At 42.7% G+C, this 14214-nt stretch overlaps 1 protein-coding gene across 1 annotated transcript in view; it reads right to left on the bottom strand.

The window, feature by feature from the left end:
• CNTN5 (contactin 5) overlaps nucleotides 1–14214 on the bottom strand; it is a 998629-nt gene that overhangs the window by 671743 nt on the left and 312672 nt on the right. Inside the window, exon 2 of the mRNA XM_084613389.1 lies at nucleotides 2540–2670. The gene's annotated coding sequence lies outside the window, so the exon portion shown is untranslated. The remainder of the gene's footprint in view (nucleotides 1–2539; nucleotides 2671–14214) is intronic.

Raw genomic sequence — 14214 nt, 5'->3', positions numbered from 1 at the left:
CATCCTGAGTCCCTAATATACATAGCAGGGGAAATGAGGCAAGGCAAGAGCATCCTTATGCCTCAATGATCCCTGGCTGAAGGGAATGACTTTTGGAGGCCACAGGCAGGCAGTATAAAGTAGAGGAGCCCTGAGTCTGCTATACTTCACATTGATTAATGGGGTCAATGCTGAGCAAATTAAGATCAGGGAGTCGAAAAGGTGGTTGATAGCCTTCATTACAGACCCACTCCTGACCTGTTCCAAGCACAGCTCAGGATCTAGCCTGAAAACCTGCCAAGATGTAGTCTTCCCACACATCAGTGGAAGCAATGTGATTTTTGCCTCAATAATCCCTTTCTTTAAGTGGTAAATTGGAAAATTATGTTTCATCCTCAGTAGAACTAAGAGATATAGCCAAACCTTGCTCCATCACATGTGACCAAAAAGTGAAGTCAATGTGGTGCATGGGGTGTCAGGATAGAATCTGGCCTCTATTGTCTGATATTATTATTACATAAGAAAGGAGGCACAGTAGTGCAAACCCAAAATACTGTACCTAGAGCTGGTCAACCCAAACCACGGAATCCAAACACACACCTAATTCTGAAGCTGGTCTGATCCAGATACTCATTCATGTAGTATGTACCTTTATAATGGGCAGAAATCCTAGATCCAAATACTCTCAAACTTTAAAGGAAGTTTAGCTACAGACCTTATCTCTAAATGCATGGACACTGAATTTAAAATACTGCACAATATTATTGGTGAGCAGCAGTTGTTTTCTATTTCATTTTTTGCATTGGTATCAAACTCCTCTTACCAGGTATGGTATATTGCACTTTGCATTAATATTTAAGAGAGGGAGAGAGCTTTTCACTTTGTAGATCATGGGAATCCTGCCATGGGTGTAAATCTATAAAAACATACTGATGCTGCCAACTCTTCAACAATATAAATTCATTTTGAGAGGGCTAAGCTAGTGATGGCTGCACCAGCTGCCATCAAAGTGTCTGCTTCCCAGGATCTCAGGCTGGCACTCCCTTTAATATATACACTATCCTTCAGTAAATCCCCTTCTGATATCGGGGCTAGTGTGCAGAATGCAGCTTCAAGTTAAACTGTCAATCTTTCAGCTGAAAGCTTTTAGTGGTTGCAACAACAGATCAGACACAAGAAAATGAATGAAATTGTATTGTATTTAAAGTGACACTGAATCTACTCTTGGTGGGTTCATCAGTTCTAATTCAGTTATGTCAGTTTGGAGTGCACCGTCTGTCTCATTTATTTCAATAGCTTTCCATTCTTCCGATGTAATTCTCAATTAGTTGGGTAGGCAGGTAAAACATCTGACATTACAACAGTGAACTATGCACTTCCAAATCTGTTTGCACAGGCATGTGTTACACTTTAACAAGCTCCTTCTCCCCAACCTGGAACCATGGTTTATTAATAGGTCAGCATAAAGGTTCTTCTCAAAAATTAATTAGAGGCATTTTGAACTAGATGAACATAATTCATTCTGCTGGTGAATGATTAAGTACACCAGCTAACAGGTAACCATAGACATTTACTCTTTCATTCCATTTCCATCTGCTGATGCTTCCTCAATAAATGTAAATTGGATATCCATCATCCATCTGGATAATGAGCATCAGATCCCAACATCTCTTATCTACAGCTGTTGTACTGCATTGCTTTGCATTGCATTAGGCTGTCAGCAAGCACCATGCATTTACCCTGTTCATTAATGCAGTATATTGTATTTACTTGAACATGTATGAAAAATCACCTGAACTTAATTTCAGTATGCAAGAGGTTTGCTCCTGCATATATTAAACACACATATAAATACACAAATATACACACACAAGTATATAATATATGAAAATAAACACACAATACCAGTGGGCTTAGGTGAAATTTCAGAAATGATATGGGCCTGAACCAAAGTGTTTTACCTGAACATTTCCCTGTGGGCAAGTTATGATCTCAATCCGAACTTTGCAGCTGATTCCCATCATCTCAATAATAGAATGAATGAAAAGCCCTGGTCCAACCACATTCAGACTCTTGGGAAGTTGAGAAGCCAATATGAACTTGGTGTCTCAGGGCTGTCTCTAATAGTCTTCAGTAACTATATTTACTAATCAGTTGCTATTTAACATGTAATTGCAGTCTTATTAAATTTGAACAAATAGCTGTTTAATGAACAGTTAGATGTGTGTTACAACAATTAAAAATATAATCAATACATTTCCAATAAGTAAGTGGTATTAATTTCTATATACCAATTGACTATTCTTACCATATTCACCAAAGTTCCCAATGAAGTGGATGAGAATTTTTTTTAATGCATATTTCCTGGGCAGGCATGATCAACTTGTTCAGTCTAAAATTACCTCATTTGACTTAATTGTTCTATATATTGCTCCCTCTTACCATTGGATTTCTGATGGCAATAGTCTCAGCGACTGGCTTCAGTTTGGCAAGTACATAAATGCTTGAGTTTAGCACACTAACACATTTGAAATAAACTTGGTTTAAACATCCACTATACCTGAATTCAGCTATCAGCTGTATGGACAGAGCCCTCAAGGGGAAATAGTCTCAGCAGATAGTCCTTGTATGAGTGAAAATTGATGAAGACAAGGTGTTGAGCTGAGTCAAAAATTAGTCCTTTCAGGTAATCTGTTGAACAGAAAAAAAGTATATGATGTTATATTTGGAGCTGTCATTTAATCTCTCTTTTCATATGGAGACTGTCAGCTTTGTTATTTGACTTTCCACTATGACATTATTCCTGATATGTTGTGAGAGACAGCTGCTACAGCTACCTATGTGAACTAAGACATCTCCTCCTTTCTTGTTTCACAATGGGTACATTATCACGCTAATGTGACCGTGCTTTGTTTTATACCAGCAAAAGAGCAATGCTGTTTCTTTAAATTAGAAACAAAGGAGGAGTCTTCTTCCTCTTCATTTCTTCCTCTTTTTAATATAATAGGGCTGGGAGAAAATGGGTGTGTGTACTAAATAACCTACTATGATAAAATAGCCTCAAGCTATTGGATCTGACTACCTGTAATAGGAGAAGTAATCAGTTAATGTTAATTCTACTCTGGAGGTCAGTAAGATCCAGGTGGCACCTCACCTCCCCATTGCCACCATGTAGCCTTGGGAGGGGGGTTGGGGGGGGGCGAATACAGAGAAGAGCTAGCAGAAACAGAAGCAGCCAAAGCAAGGAATTTTTTTCTTTTACTTTTGGACATTCCAATGAAAACTGTAGGATGTTCTGACTGTCTGTGCTGACGGGCCATGTGCTCTAATCCTCCACCTTCCAGAGTCGCTTCACCTCAGCTTCACTCTACAGCTGCCTGTCCTTACACTCTTCTCCCTGGACTCTGATTTTCCTTTCCATTTAGCTCCTGCCCACCTAGCTAACCACCCCCCCAAAAAATACCCCAAAACAAAACATGGAACTAACACAACATTTGCCACCATTACATTGCATACTCTGCCTATGTGTTAGATTCCTGCCCCTATGCTAGGTCTGTCTTGTCTATTTGACAATACACTCTATCACTGCCTGGTACAATGCAGCCCCATGTTTAGCTGGCCCAAAGGCCCTGCCAAAATACATGTTAAATAATAATACTCAGATATTATTGTTGAATATTTAGGTGTATTTTTTGAGAGCTATATTCCTCTGTTCTTTTCCTAAAGTAGCTTTGGCCTTTTTTTTTTTTTTTTTGGTGACCCCTTGTAGGTAATACATAAGTACAACGGCTGCTGACTAAACACCTGGTTTAGACTATCCTACTCTAAGCACATACCCTTGTGACTTCATGTAAGCTGCCTGGCCCAGGAAGAATCAATGTGACAAAGGGTGTCAGGCCCTTAGCTCAGGGCACGAGAAACTTAAGCACAATACCATAACAAAGGAGTTTCTCTGCCTCACATAGGCTAGAGTTCCCAAAAGCTTTCCCTTCACCTCTCTCACCCCTTACCCTGTCCCAGGGAGTCCCACAAGAGGCTTTCCACTCCTTGCAGTATTCATACTCCAGGCCATCTGTCTGGGAGTCTTCTAGTAACTAGGATCATTCCTCTGTTTAAGGACCTGCTACAGAAGGCTATTTACTCCCCATAGTTCCCTAGCTCAGCGGAGCACTTGCTGGCCTTTATAAGGACCAGCTGCTCTTCAGGCTATCATCTGACCCTTACTCCAGAGCTTTAGCTGGGAGGCACTTGGAATTGAGCCCATCTCTTAAAGGAGGCACTTTGCTGTGGGGAGAAAGATATGCTATTTATCAGCACAGACACACAAATCCCTTTTTGGAATAGAGTCAGATTACTTATCTGCCTTGCAAAGCAAAAATCTGCTTAGTGTCATTTTTTATCTTGTCTTCTTACCCTATTATATACCTACACACACACACACACTTCAATCTTGCTTCACTTTTAGTAACTGCCTCAGGAAGAGATGGAACAAATGTTTTTGTTTATTAATGGGCCACAAACTTCTTTTCAGAAATAAACTTTTGTTGAAAAATTAAAACAAAAACAAGCAAGCATAAAAGAGTAACCTTCAGCTCTGGCCTGAATGTCACCATTACTGGACACATTAATGGAAGAAACCCACAGTTTGTAAAAAAATGGCAGCTGATAGAAACATCTGCTGATCACTCATGTCTGCAGAAGGTGTTCTATACAGTGGGTCTCGGTAATTAGAATGAAACAATAAATCACGCTTTTCACTTTCACAGCCATATAATCCAAGGGCTGCAAAACATTTCACAAACATTTTTTTAATACAGCCTCACAACAGCTCAGCTGCGGACTTCCCTCCTTCCCTATGCCACAAGACTACTGGTGAACAGGTTTCAGAGTAACAGCCGTATTAGTCTGTATTCACAAAAAGAAAAGGAGTACTTGTGGCACCTTAGAGACTAACCAATTTATTTGAGCATAAGCTTTCGTGAGCTACAGCTCACTTCATCGGATGCATACTGTGGAAAGTATAGAAGATCTTTTTATACACACAAAGCATGAAAAAATGGGTGTTTACCACTACAAAAAGTTTTCTCTCACCCCACCCCACTCTGGGGGAGATAAAACCTTTTGTAGTGGTAAACACCCATTTTTTCATGCTTTGTGTGTATATAATAAGATCTTCTACACTTTCCACAGTATGCATCCGATGAAGTGAGCTGTAGCTCACGAAAGCTTATGCTCAAATAAATTGGTTAGTCTCTAAGGTGCCACAAGTACTCCTTTTCTTGTTGAGTGAACAGGGAATTGAGAGGGGAAGGAGGTAGAGGAGCAGAGATCCACAGACAGGCTATATAGCGAGAGTCTTGCTCTGCACTGCTGGGCAATCTCTCATGGCAGCGTGTAAGCCTAGTATCCATGTTGAATTGTCTCACCACTTCCAGCTTTACTCTGTGACTGACTCTCCGGGGAGGGTGGGGGGAAGGTGTCACAGAGTGCTAAGTGAAAAGGAGGACTTGTGGCACCTTAGAGACTAACCAATTTATTAGAGCATAAGCTTTCGTGAGCTACAGCTCACTTCCTCAGATGCATATCGTGGAAACTGCAGCAGGCTTTATATATACACAGAGAATATGAAACAATACCTATTCCCACCCCACTGTCCTGCTGGTAATAGCTTATCTAAAGTGATTTCCAGCACAAATCCAGGTTTTCTCACCCTCCACCCCCCCACACAAATTCACTCTCCTGCTGGTGATAGCCCATCCAAAGTGACAACTCTTTACACAATGTGCATGACAATCAAGCTGGGCTATTTCCTGCATAAATCCAGGTTCTCACATCCCCCCACCCCCATACACACAGAAACTCACTCTCCTGCTGGTAATAGCTCATCCAAACTGACCACTCTTCAAGTTAAAATCCAAGTTAAACCAGAACATCTGGGGGGGGGGTAGGAAAAAACAAGAGGAAACAGGCTACCTTGCATAATGACTTAGCCACTCCAAGTCTCTATTTAAGCCTAAATTAATAGTATCCAATTTGCAAATGAATTCCAATTCAGCAGTTTCTCGCTGGAGTCTGGATTTGAAGTTTTTTTGTTTTAAGATAGCGACCTTCATGTCTGTGATCGCGTGACCAGAGAGATTGAAGTGTTCTCCGACTGGTTTATGAATGTTACAATTCTTGACATCTGATTTGTGTCCATTTATTCTTTTACGTAGAGACTGTCCAGTTTGACCAATGTACATGGCAGAGGGGCATTGCTGGCACATGATGGCATATATCACATTGGTGGATGTGCAGGTGAACGAGCCTCTGATAGTGTGGCTGATGTTATTAGGCCCTGTGATGGTGTCCCCTGAATAGATATGTGGGCACAGTTGGCAACGGGCTTTGTTGCAAGGATAAGTTCCTGGGTTAGTGGTTCTGTTGTGTGGTATGTGGTTGTTGGTGAGTATTTGCTTCAGGTTGCGGGGCTGTCTGTAGGCAAGGACTGGCCTGTCTCCCAAGATTTGTGAGAGTGTTGGGTCATCCTTTAGGATAGGTTGTAGATCCTTAATAATGCGTTGGAGGGGTTTTAGTTGGGGGCTGAAGGTGACGGCTAGTGGCGTTCTGTTATTTTCTTTGTTAGGCCTGTCCTGTAGTAGGTAACTTCTGGGAACTCTTCTGGCTCTATCAATCTGTTTCTTTACTTCTGCAGGTGGGTATTGTAGTTGTAAGAAAGCTTGCCAGAGATCTTGTAGGTGTTTGTCTCTGTCTGAGGGGTTGGAGCAAATGCGGTTGTATCGCAGAGCTTGGCTGTAGACGATGGATCGTGTGGTGTGGTCAGGGTGAAAGCTGGAGGCATGCAGGTAGGAATAGCGGTCAGTAGGTTTCCGGTATAGGGTGGTGTTTATGTGACCATTGTTTATTAGCACTGTAGTGTCCAGGAAGTGGATCTCTTGTGTGGACTGGACCAGGCTGAGGTTGGTGGTGGGATGGAAATTGTTGAAATCATGGTGGAATTCCTCAAGGGCTTCTTTTCCATGGGTCCAGATGATGAAGATGTCATCAATATAGCGCAAGTAGAGTAGGGGCTTTAGGGGACGAGAGCTGAGGAAGCGTTGTTCTAAATCAGCCATAAAAATGTTGGCATACTGTGGGGCCATGCGGGTACCCATAGCAGTGCCGCTGATCTGAAGGTATACATTGTCCCCAAATGTGAAGTAGTTATGGGTAAGGACAAAGTCACAAAGTTCAGCCACCAGGTTAGCCGTGACATTATCGGGGATAGTGTTCTTGACGGCTTGTAGTCCATCTTTGTGTGGAATGTTGGTGTAGAGGGCTTCTACATCCATAGTGGCCAGGATGGTGTTATCAGGAAGATCACCGATGGATTGTAGTTTCCTCAGGAAGTCAGTGGTGTCTCGAAGGTAGCTGGGAGTGCTGGTAGCGTAGGGCCTGAGGAGGGAGTCTACATAGCCAGACAATCCTGCTGTCAGGGTGCCAATGCCTGAGATGATGGGGCGCCCAGGATTTCCAGGTTTATGGATCTTGGGTAGTAGATAGAATATCCCAGGTCGGGATTCCAGGGGTGTGTCTGTGCGGATTTGATCTTGTGCTTTTTCAGGAAGTTTCTTGAGCAAATGCTGTGGTTGCTTTTGGTAACTCTCAGTGGGATCAGAGGGTAATGGCTTGTAGAAACTCGTGTTGGAGAGCTGCCAAGCAACCTCTTGTTCATATTCCGACCTATTCATGACGACAACAGCACCTCCTTTGTCAGCCTTTTTGATTATGATGTCAGAGTTGTTTCTGAGGCTGTGGATGGCATTGCGTTCCGCATGGCTGAGGTTATGGGGCAAGTGATGCTGCTTTTCCACAATTTCAGCCCGTGCACGTCGGCGGAAGCACTCTATGTAGAAGTCCATCCTGGCCACTATGGATGTAGAAGCCCTCTACACCAACATTCCACACAAAGATGGACTACAAGCCGTCAAGAACACTATCCCCGATAATGTCACGGCTAACCTGGTGGCTGAACTTTGTGACTTTGTCCTTACCCATAACTACTTCACATTTGGGGACAATGTATACCTTCAGATCAGCGGCACTGCTATGGGTACCCGCATGGCCCCACAGTATGCCAACATTTTTATGGCTGATTTAGAACAACGCTTCCTCAGCTCTCGTCCCCTAAAGCCCCTACTCTACTTGCGCTATATTGATGACATCTTCATCATCTGGACCCATGGAAAAGAAGCCCTTGAGGAATTCCACCATGATTTCAACAATTTCCATCCCACCACCAACCTCAGCCTGGTCCAGTCCACACAAGAGATCCACTTCCTGGACACTACAGTGCTAATAAACAATGGTCACATAAACACCACCCTATACCGGAAACCTACTGACCGCTATTCCTACCTGCATGCCTCCAGCTTTCACCCTGACCACACCACACGATCCATCGTCTACAGCCAAGCTCTGCGATACAACCGCATTTGCTCCAACCCCTCAGACAGAGACAAACACCTACAAGATCTCTGGCAAGCTTTCTTACAACTACAATACCCACCTGCAGAAGTAAAGAAACAGATTGATAGAGCCAGAAGAGTTCCCAGAAGTTACCTACTACAGGACAGGCCTAACAAAGAAAATAACAGAACGCCACTAGCCGTCACCTTCAGCCCCCAACTAAAACCCCTCCAACGCATTATTAAGGATCTACAACCTATCCTAAAGGATGACCCAACACTCTCACAAATCTTGGGAGACAGGCCAGTCCTTGCCTACAGACAGCCCCGCAACCTGAAGCAAATACTCACCAACAACCACATACCACACAACAGAACCACTAACCCAGGAACTTATCCTTGCAACAAAGCCCGTTGCCAACTGTGCCCACATATCTATTCAGGGGACACCATCACAGGGCCTAATAACATCAGCCACACTATCAGAGGCTCGTTCACCTGCACATCCACCAATGTGATATATGCCATCATGTGCCAGCAATGCCCCTCTGCCATGTACATTGGTCAAACTGGACAGTCTCTACGTAAAAGAATAAATGGACACAAATCAGATGTCAAGAATTGTAACATTCATAAACCAGTCGGAGAACACTTCAATCTCTCTGGTCACGCGATCACAGACATGAAGGTCGCTATCTTAAAACAAAAAAACTTCAAATCCAGACTCCAGCGAGAAACTGCTGAATTGGAATTCATTTGCAAATTGGATACTATTAATTTAGGCTTAAATAGAGACTTGGAGTGGCTAAGTCATTATGCAAGGTAGCCTGTTTCCTCTTGTTTTTTCCTACCCCCCCCCCAGATGTTCTGGTTTAACTTGGATTTTAACTTGAAGAGTGGTCAGTTTGGATGAGCTATTACCAGCAGGAGAGTGAGTTTCTGTGTGTATGGGGGTGGGGGGATGTGAGAACCTGGATTTATGCAGGAAATAGCCCAGCTTGATTGTCATGCACATTGTGTAAAGAGTTGTCACTTTGGATGGGCTATCACCAGCAGGAGAGTGAATTTGTGTGGGGGGGTGGAGGGTGAGAAAACCTGGATTTGTGCTGGAAATCACTTTAGATAAGCTATTACCAGCAGGACAGTGGGGTGGGAATAGGTATTGTTTCATATTCTCTGTGTATATATAAAGCCTGCTGCAGTTTCCACGATATGCATCTGAGGAAGTGAGCTGTAGCTCACGAAAGCTTATGCTCTAATAAATTGGTTAGTCTCTAAGGTGCCACAAGTCCTCCTTTTCTTTTTGCGAATACAGACTAACACGGCTGCTACTCTGAAACCTGTCAGAGTGCTAAGTGACAGTTAATGCAGCCTCAAGTCTCTTTATCATAGCCTGTGATTTATCTCTGGTACAGGCTGGGAGGTAGTATACTTCCTAGTGCAGTTTCTACCCTCCCACACAAACACTCCTGCCCCTGATGTTTTTTCTTCACTACCTTGTGATCACATGCCTATTTGAGAAAGTGGGAAAGGCTGGCTCAAGGAGAATGGAGGAAACTCACTTAGCTGCTTTACCCCTTCATAGGAACCCACTACCATTTTCTCTGTGGATTTACTCCTCTCCACATCATGCATCAGCAGGGAAGATATAGGTTGTGGGGAGACAACTCCACAGTATCTACATGCTTTTGAACTTGAGTTTCCCCCAGTGGAGAGTGCTCTAGCCACTGGGCTGTGGAACTTGCCTCTTGAATCTGTTCCACTGTGTGTAAATAACCAAATAGTCATTGGGCCAAAGAGTGAAACTGTGGGAGATCCAAGTTCATGTCCATGTGCTAATGATTCATTATTTATACTCAGCAGAGCTGCTTCAACAGGAGAGATTGGGACAGAGTCCCCGCCGTATACCCCATAGCCCAGTGGCTAGGGCAGCACTACTTACAGTGTAGTGGGAGTTCAAATCCCTTCTCCACATTAGGTGAGGGGAGCAATTGAACCTCAATGTCCCACATCCCAGCTGAATGTACTAATTAGAGGGCTAAAGCTTAACAGGGAGGATCCTCCTCTTGCCATTTTGTGAATCCGGCCCTTGAAAATGCCCAGCAACAAAATGCTTCAGGTCAAATGAAATGTTTTTTTTAGGCCCCAAAATAGAGTTTTTCAATTCAACAGCATTTTTCAGAATTTACAAATCAAATTTAGTTTTTGTTTTTTTAGCACTGCCAGTGAATTGAAAAAAATCAATTATTTGCATAGGTCTAGTTACACTTGCTTAAAATATTTTATCTTCCTATCTACTGATATCAAAAGACTAGGAAAAATCCTTTGAGGGAAGTCTGGGACTGTAAGTGGAGTTCATGGCAAACATAAACATGCTGCTGAATTCAATGTCTACTGAAATGTTTTCATAATCAAACCTAGTAAAATAATCAGTAGGTGGGGTGGGCGGTGCTATTCTGATTAAAAAACAAACAAACTTGTGCCCCTTTGAATAAGGGTGTTTTGATAGCAAAGGGCCCAAGCCAACAAGTTTGGATCTGGATTCACAGTTCCCCAAAGTTTCGATCCTTGGGTTTAGATTCCTGGGTGTGGTTCAGAGCCACTTCTATTCTCAAGACAACCATCTTAACCTATAAAGATAGACATCTACTGACATTAAGTATATTAAGATTCTGAATGTGCTAGGTTCTTCATCATGCTGGGACATAAATTTTGTATCAAGGCTCCCTGAATATTGTGTCACACGAGTGCTGCATTCACGAGTAGACTGTTAGTTTTGTGGTAGTCAAAGTGGAAAACGAGTTATAGCGAGCAGTTATCACTGAATTAGATGTTAATATGAACAACACAATCAGTACTAGAATCGTTAATTCAATAAACTCCGATGGTTTTTGCATTTTTTTCTCTCTCCATAGATCACAGAGATGTGCAGCAAACTGGAAATTTCACAAGTCAGGTGCTGTAGTCTGGCTGCCAAATTTACGGTCTTAGAAAGAAGCGATAGTTCTTTCTAGCTTCTAGGATAGGGCAAAGGATTCCGATGCCCCACCCCTCCAACCACACTGCCTAATGGTTGGTAACTTGCCCCTCATCTCCTTCAGCGTGGTTTGACAGGAAGAGGTGGAGGCCTCCTTTATTATTTCCTTTCACCATGTGCTCCAAATATAACATTTATTAATTATTATTATTATTATTTATTGGCTGCTCTACAGCACTTTTCATCAGTACATGTCAAAGCACTTTACAAAGGAGGTCAGTACCATTATCCCCATTTGTACGCATGGGAAAACTGAGTCACAGAGAGATGAAGTGAGTTGCCCAAGGTCACCCAGAAGGCCAATAGCACAGATTAATGGAGGTGAAGTTTTTAGTGAGCCTCTCCCTCAACCTGCATGATACAGCGACCTGTGCAAGAGTTTGGTAGAGCAAAGGGACAGATTTTGGCAGGGCAAAATTCTGCATAGGGAGCTAATTCCCAGAGTTAACTCTGCAGCTGCAGACACATGATTCTAATTTGAATATATTAAGAATAAATTCTAAATAATGACATTAAATTTAATAAATACGCCTCAAGGCTTGAATCTTAATCACGTGATGTGGAGATGCTTACAGGTGGTGTGGTTTTGGGCTACTGTTGTCTGCTTCTCTGGGGTCAGCACAGCAGCCTCTGGGTAACAAGCAATATAACACTGTATGCATGGTTTGGGATTTCAATCCCCTAAATCACAAGCTAACAAACACAACCTTGTTACTACAGCTAGTCACACGGTTTTCTGTGCATCCCGTATCTTGTCAGAATCATATCTCCCCTAAGCCCACTGTCAGGGAACCAATCTTACTCTCCAACACAAAAAAGAAGGGAGGGGGGCAATCATGAGAGAGAAAGTTGGCTAGAGCTGCTATTACAGACTTGACTCCCACTGGATCTTAAAACGCTGTGACAGGGACGTGCTGCTGCACCTTTCTACTGAGAGAGCTGCCACTCCCTCCACCGCTGCTGCTGCCGCTGTCAGTAAAATAACACCTCCTGAAAACCAGTGTGGTGTCATTGCTGGTTGCCAAAAGCTAATAATCATCTTGTGACAAACTCCTCTGAGTTAGGCTCCTGTAAAAGCTGTTTCCTTGGATTCAGCTTCATTGAGGCAAGTACTTGTTTTCAAGTCACATTAATGGAATGTGGTGGTTTTGTTTCGTTTTTTTAAGCCACATGAGTTTCACAGATGTGTGTCACTTTGCAGTGGGAAAGTTAGGGACATGACTAACACAGGTTTTTGGATTCACCGGGTACCAGATAACATGGGTATGTATCCAACAGAAGCTGAATATGCATCCTCTTTGCCAGGAGGCCTGGAGAATAGCCACAGTCTAATGAACTGAGGCTAAATGCTAGTTCAGTTGTGTTGGCTCTGCTCAATTTTACTTACTTCAGTGTTTCCAGAGTGCACAGCTCAATAACAATGTAGTAAATTTCTACTGCGCATTGCATTTGAAATGCTCAAGATGCTTTACAAATATCAATGAATTAAGCCTGTCAGGGAGGTAAATGTTATTTCCATTTTACACATGGGAACACAAAGGAACGGTGATACTGGCCAACACTGGAGTGCTTCAGGTTTTGGGTGTCCAATATGAAACATTTAATACTAGCCTGATTTTCAATTCTCCCCATGAACTTTAACTGCCATCCTGTATGTTCTGTACCTCTGAAAACAAAACTCTGCAGTAGGAGACAAAATTGAGACACCTCAAGTTAGACTAATCCTTTGAAAATGTGAGTCTAAATGATTTCCCAAAGCCAGGCAGTGATTAACTATCAGAAACAGTAGCAGAACTCAGGTCTCCTCTTTCCTTCCCCTGTGCTAGACCAGGCTGATTCTGAGGCTTGGTATATGCTTGGAGGTTATAGTGGCATCACTACACCGCACAGGGGCGTGAACAAACCACAATCAACATAACCCTCACCAACAGAACCCCCACTATGCCAACATAACCCCCACCATGGACACAGCGATGTCAATAGAAGAGTGCTTCCACTGAGGTCCCCAACAATGTTCAGGGAGGTGAAGTTCCAACATTGACAGAAAAACTCCTTCTATCAGTGCAGGCTGTATCAACAGTACAGGGCTGTGCCTTGGAAGGCACAATTCCACCAGTTAAAGAAGAGGGATCTGTTCAAACTGCCTGCAAAACACAAGGTCCATTTCCCATCCTTCATACAATTGCTTAATAAGCAGCTACATGAAAAGAGATGTAGAGATAAGAACCTCTGCATTTGATAATCAGAATCGAGGATACTGGAGTGCAGGATCGCAAACACTGCAAAGTGATAAATGTTGTGTTTATAAATGGTGTCCATTGTGCTTCTGTTATTCTACTCAAAGCAATCTCCCATCAAGCAGCTGGAATGGAACATTAAACAGTGAACTGACATCTAGATGCCATGGTGATGAGCATATTAACGACAGATGGATTAAATCAGATAGCAGGTAGCCACAGTATCCACGGCATTGAAGGATGATCAGTACAGTACAGTCCTTTCTCTTAGTGAGAGAAGGACTGCCATGGAAGATGTGTGCTTAAGATGATTTAAGTGCACCAAAATCCTTTGCGGAATATAGTAGTTTCCCTAAAGTTGTGTTATAATTGAGATAGAGCAAAAGTCCACTATGGATAACATCCAAGTAGCAAAGCTATTCAAGGATTAATACAAAATGCATTCTGTTAAAAACCTTCCCAGTAACTACTTATGCATGTGCATGCACACACATTGCCAAAGGGAAATATTGAG

Source organism: Lepidochelys olivacea (assembly GCF_965140295.1).
Source record: "Lepidochelys olivacea isolate rLepOli2 genome assembly, chromosome: 1".
Taxonomy (NCBI): domain Eukaryota; kingdom Metazoa; phylum Chordata; order Testudines; family Cheloniidae; genus Lepidochelys; species Lepidochelys olivacea.
Note: the sequence above shows the minus strand (reverse complement) of the source record. Positions and strands in the feature narration are given on the sequence as shown.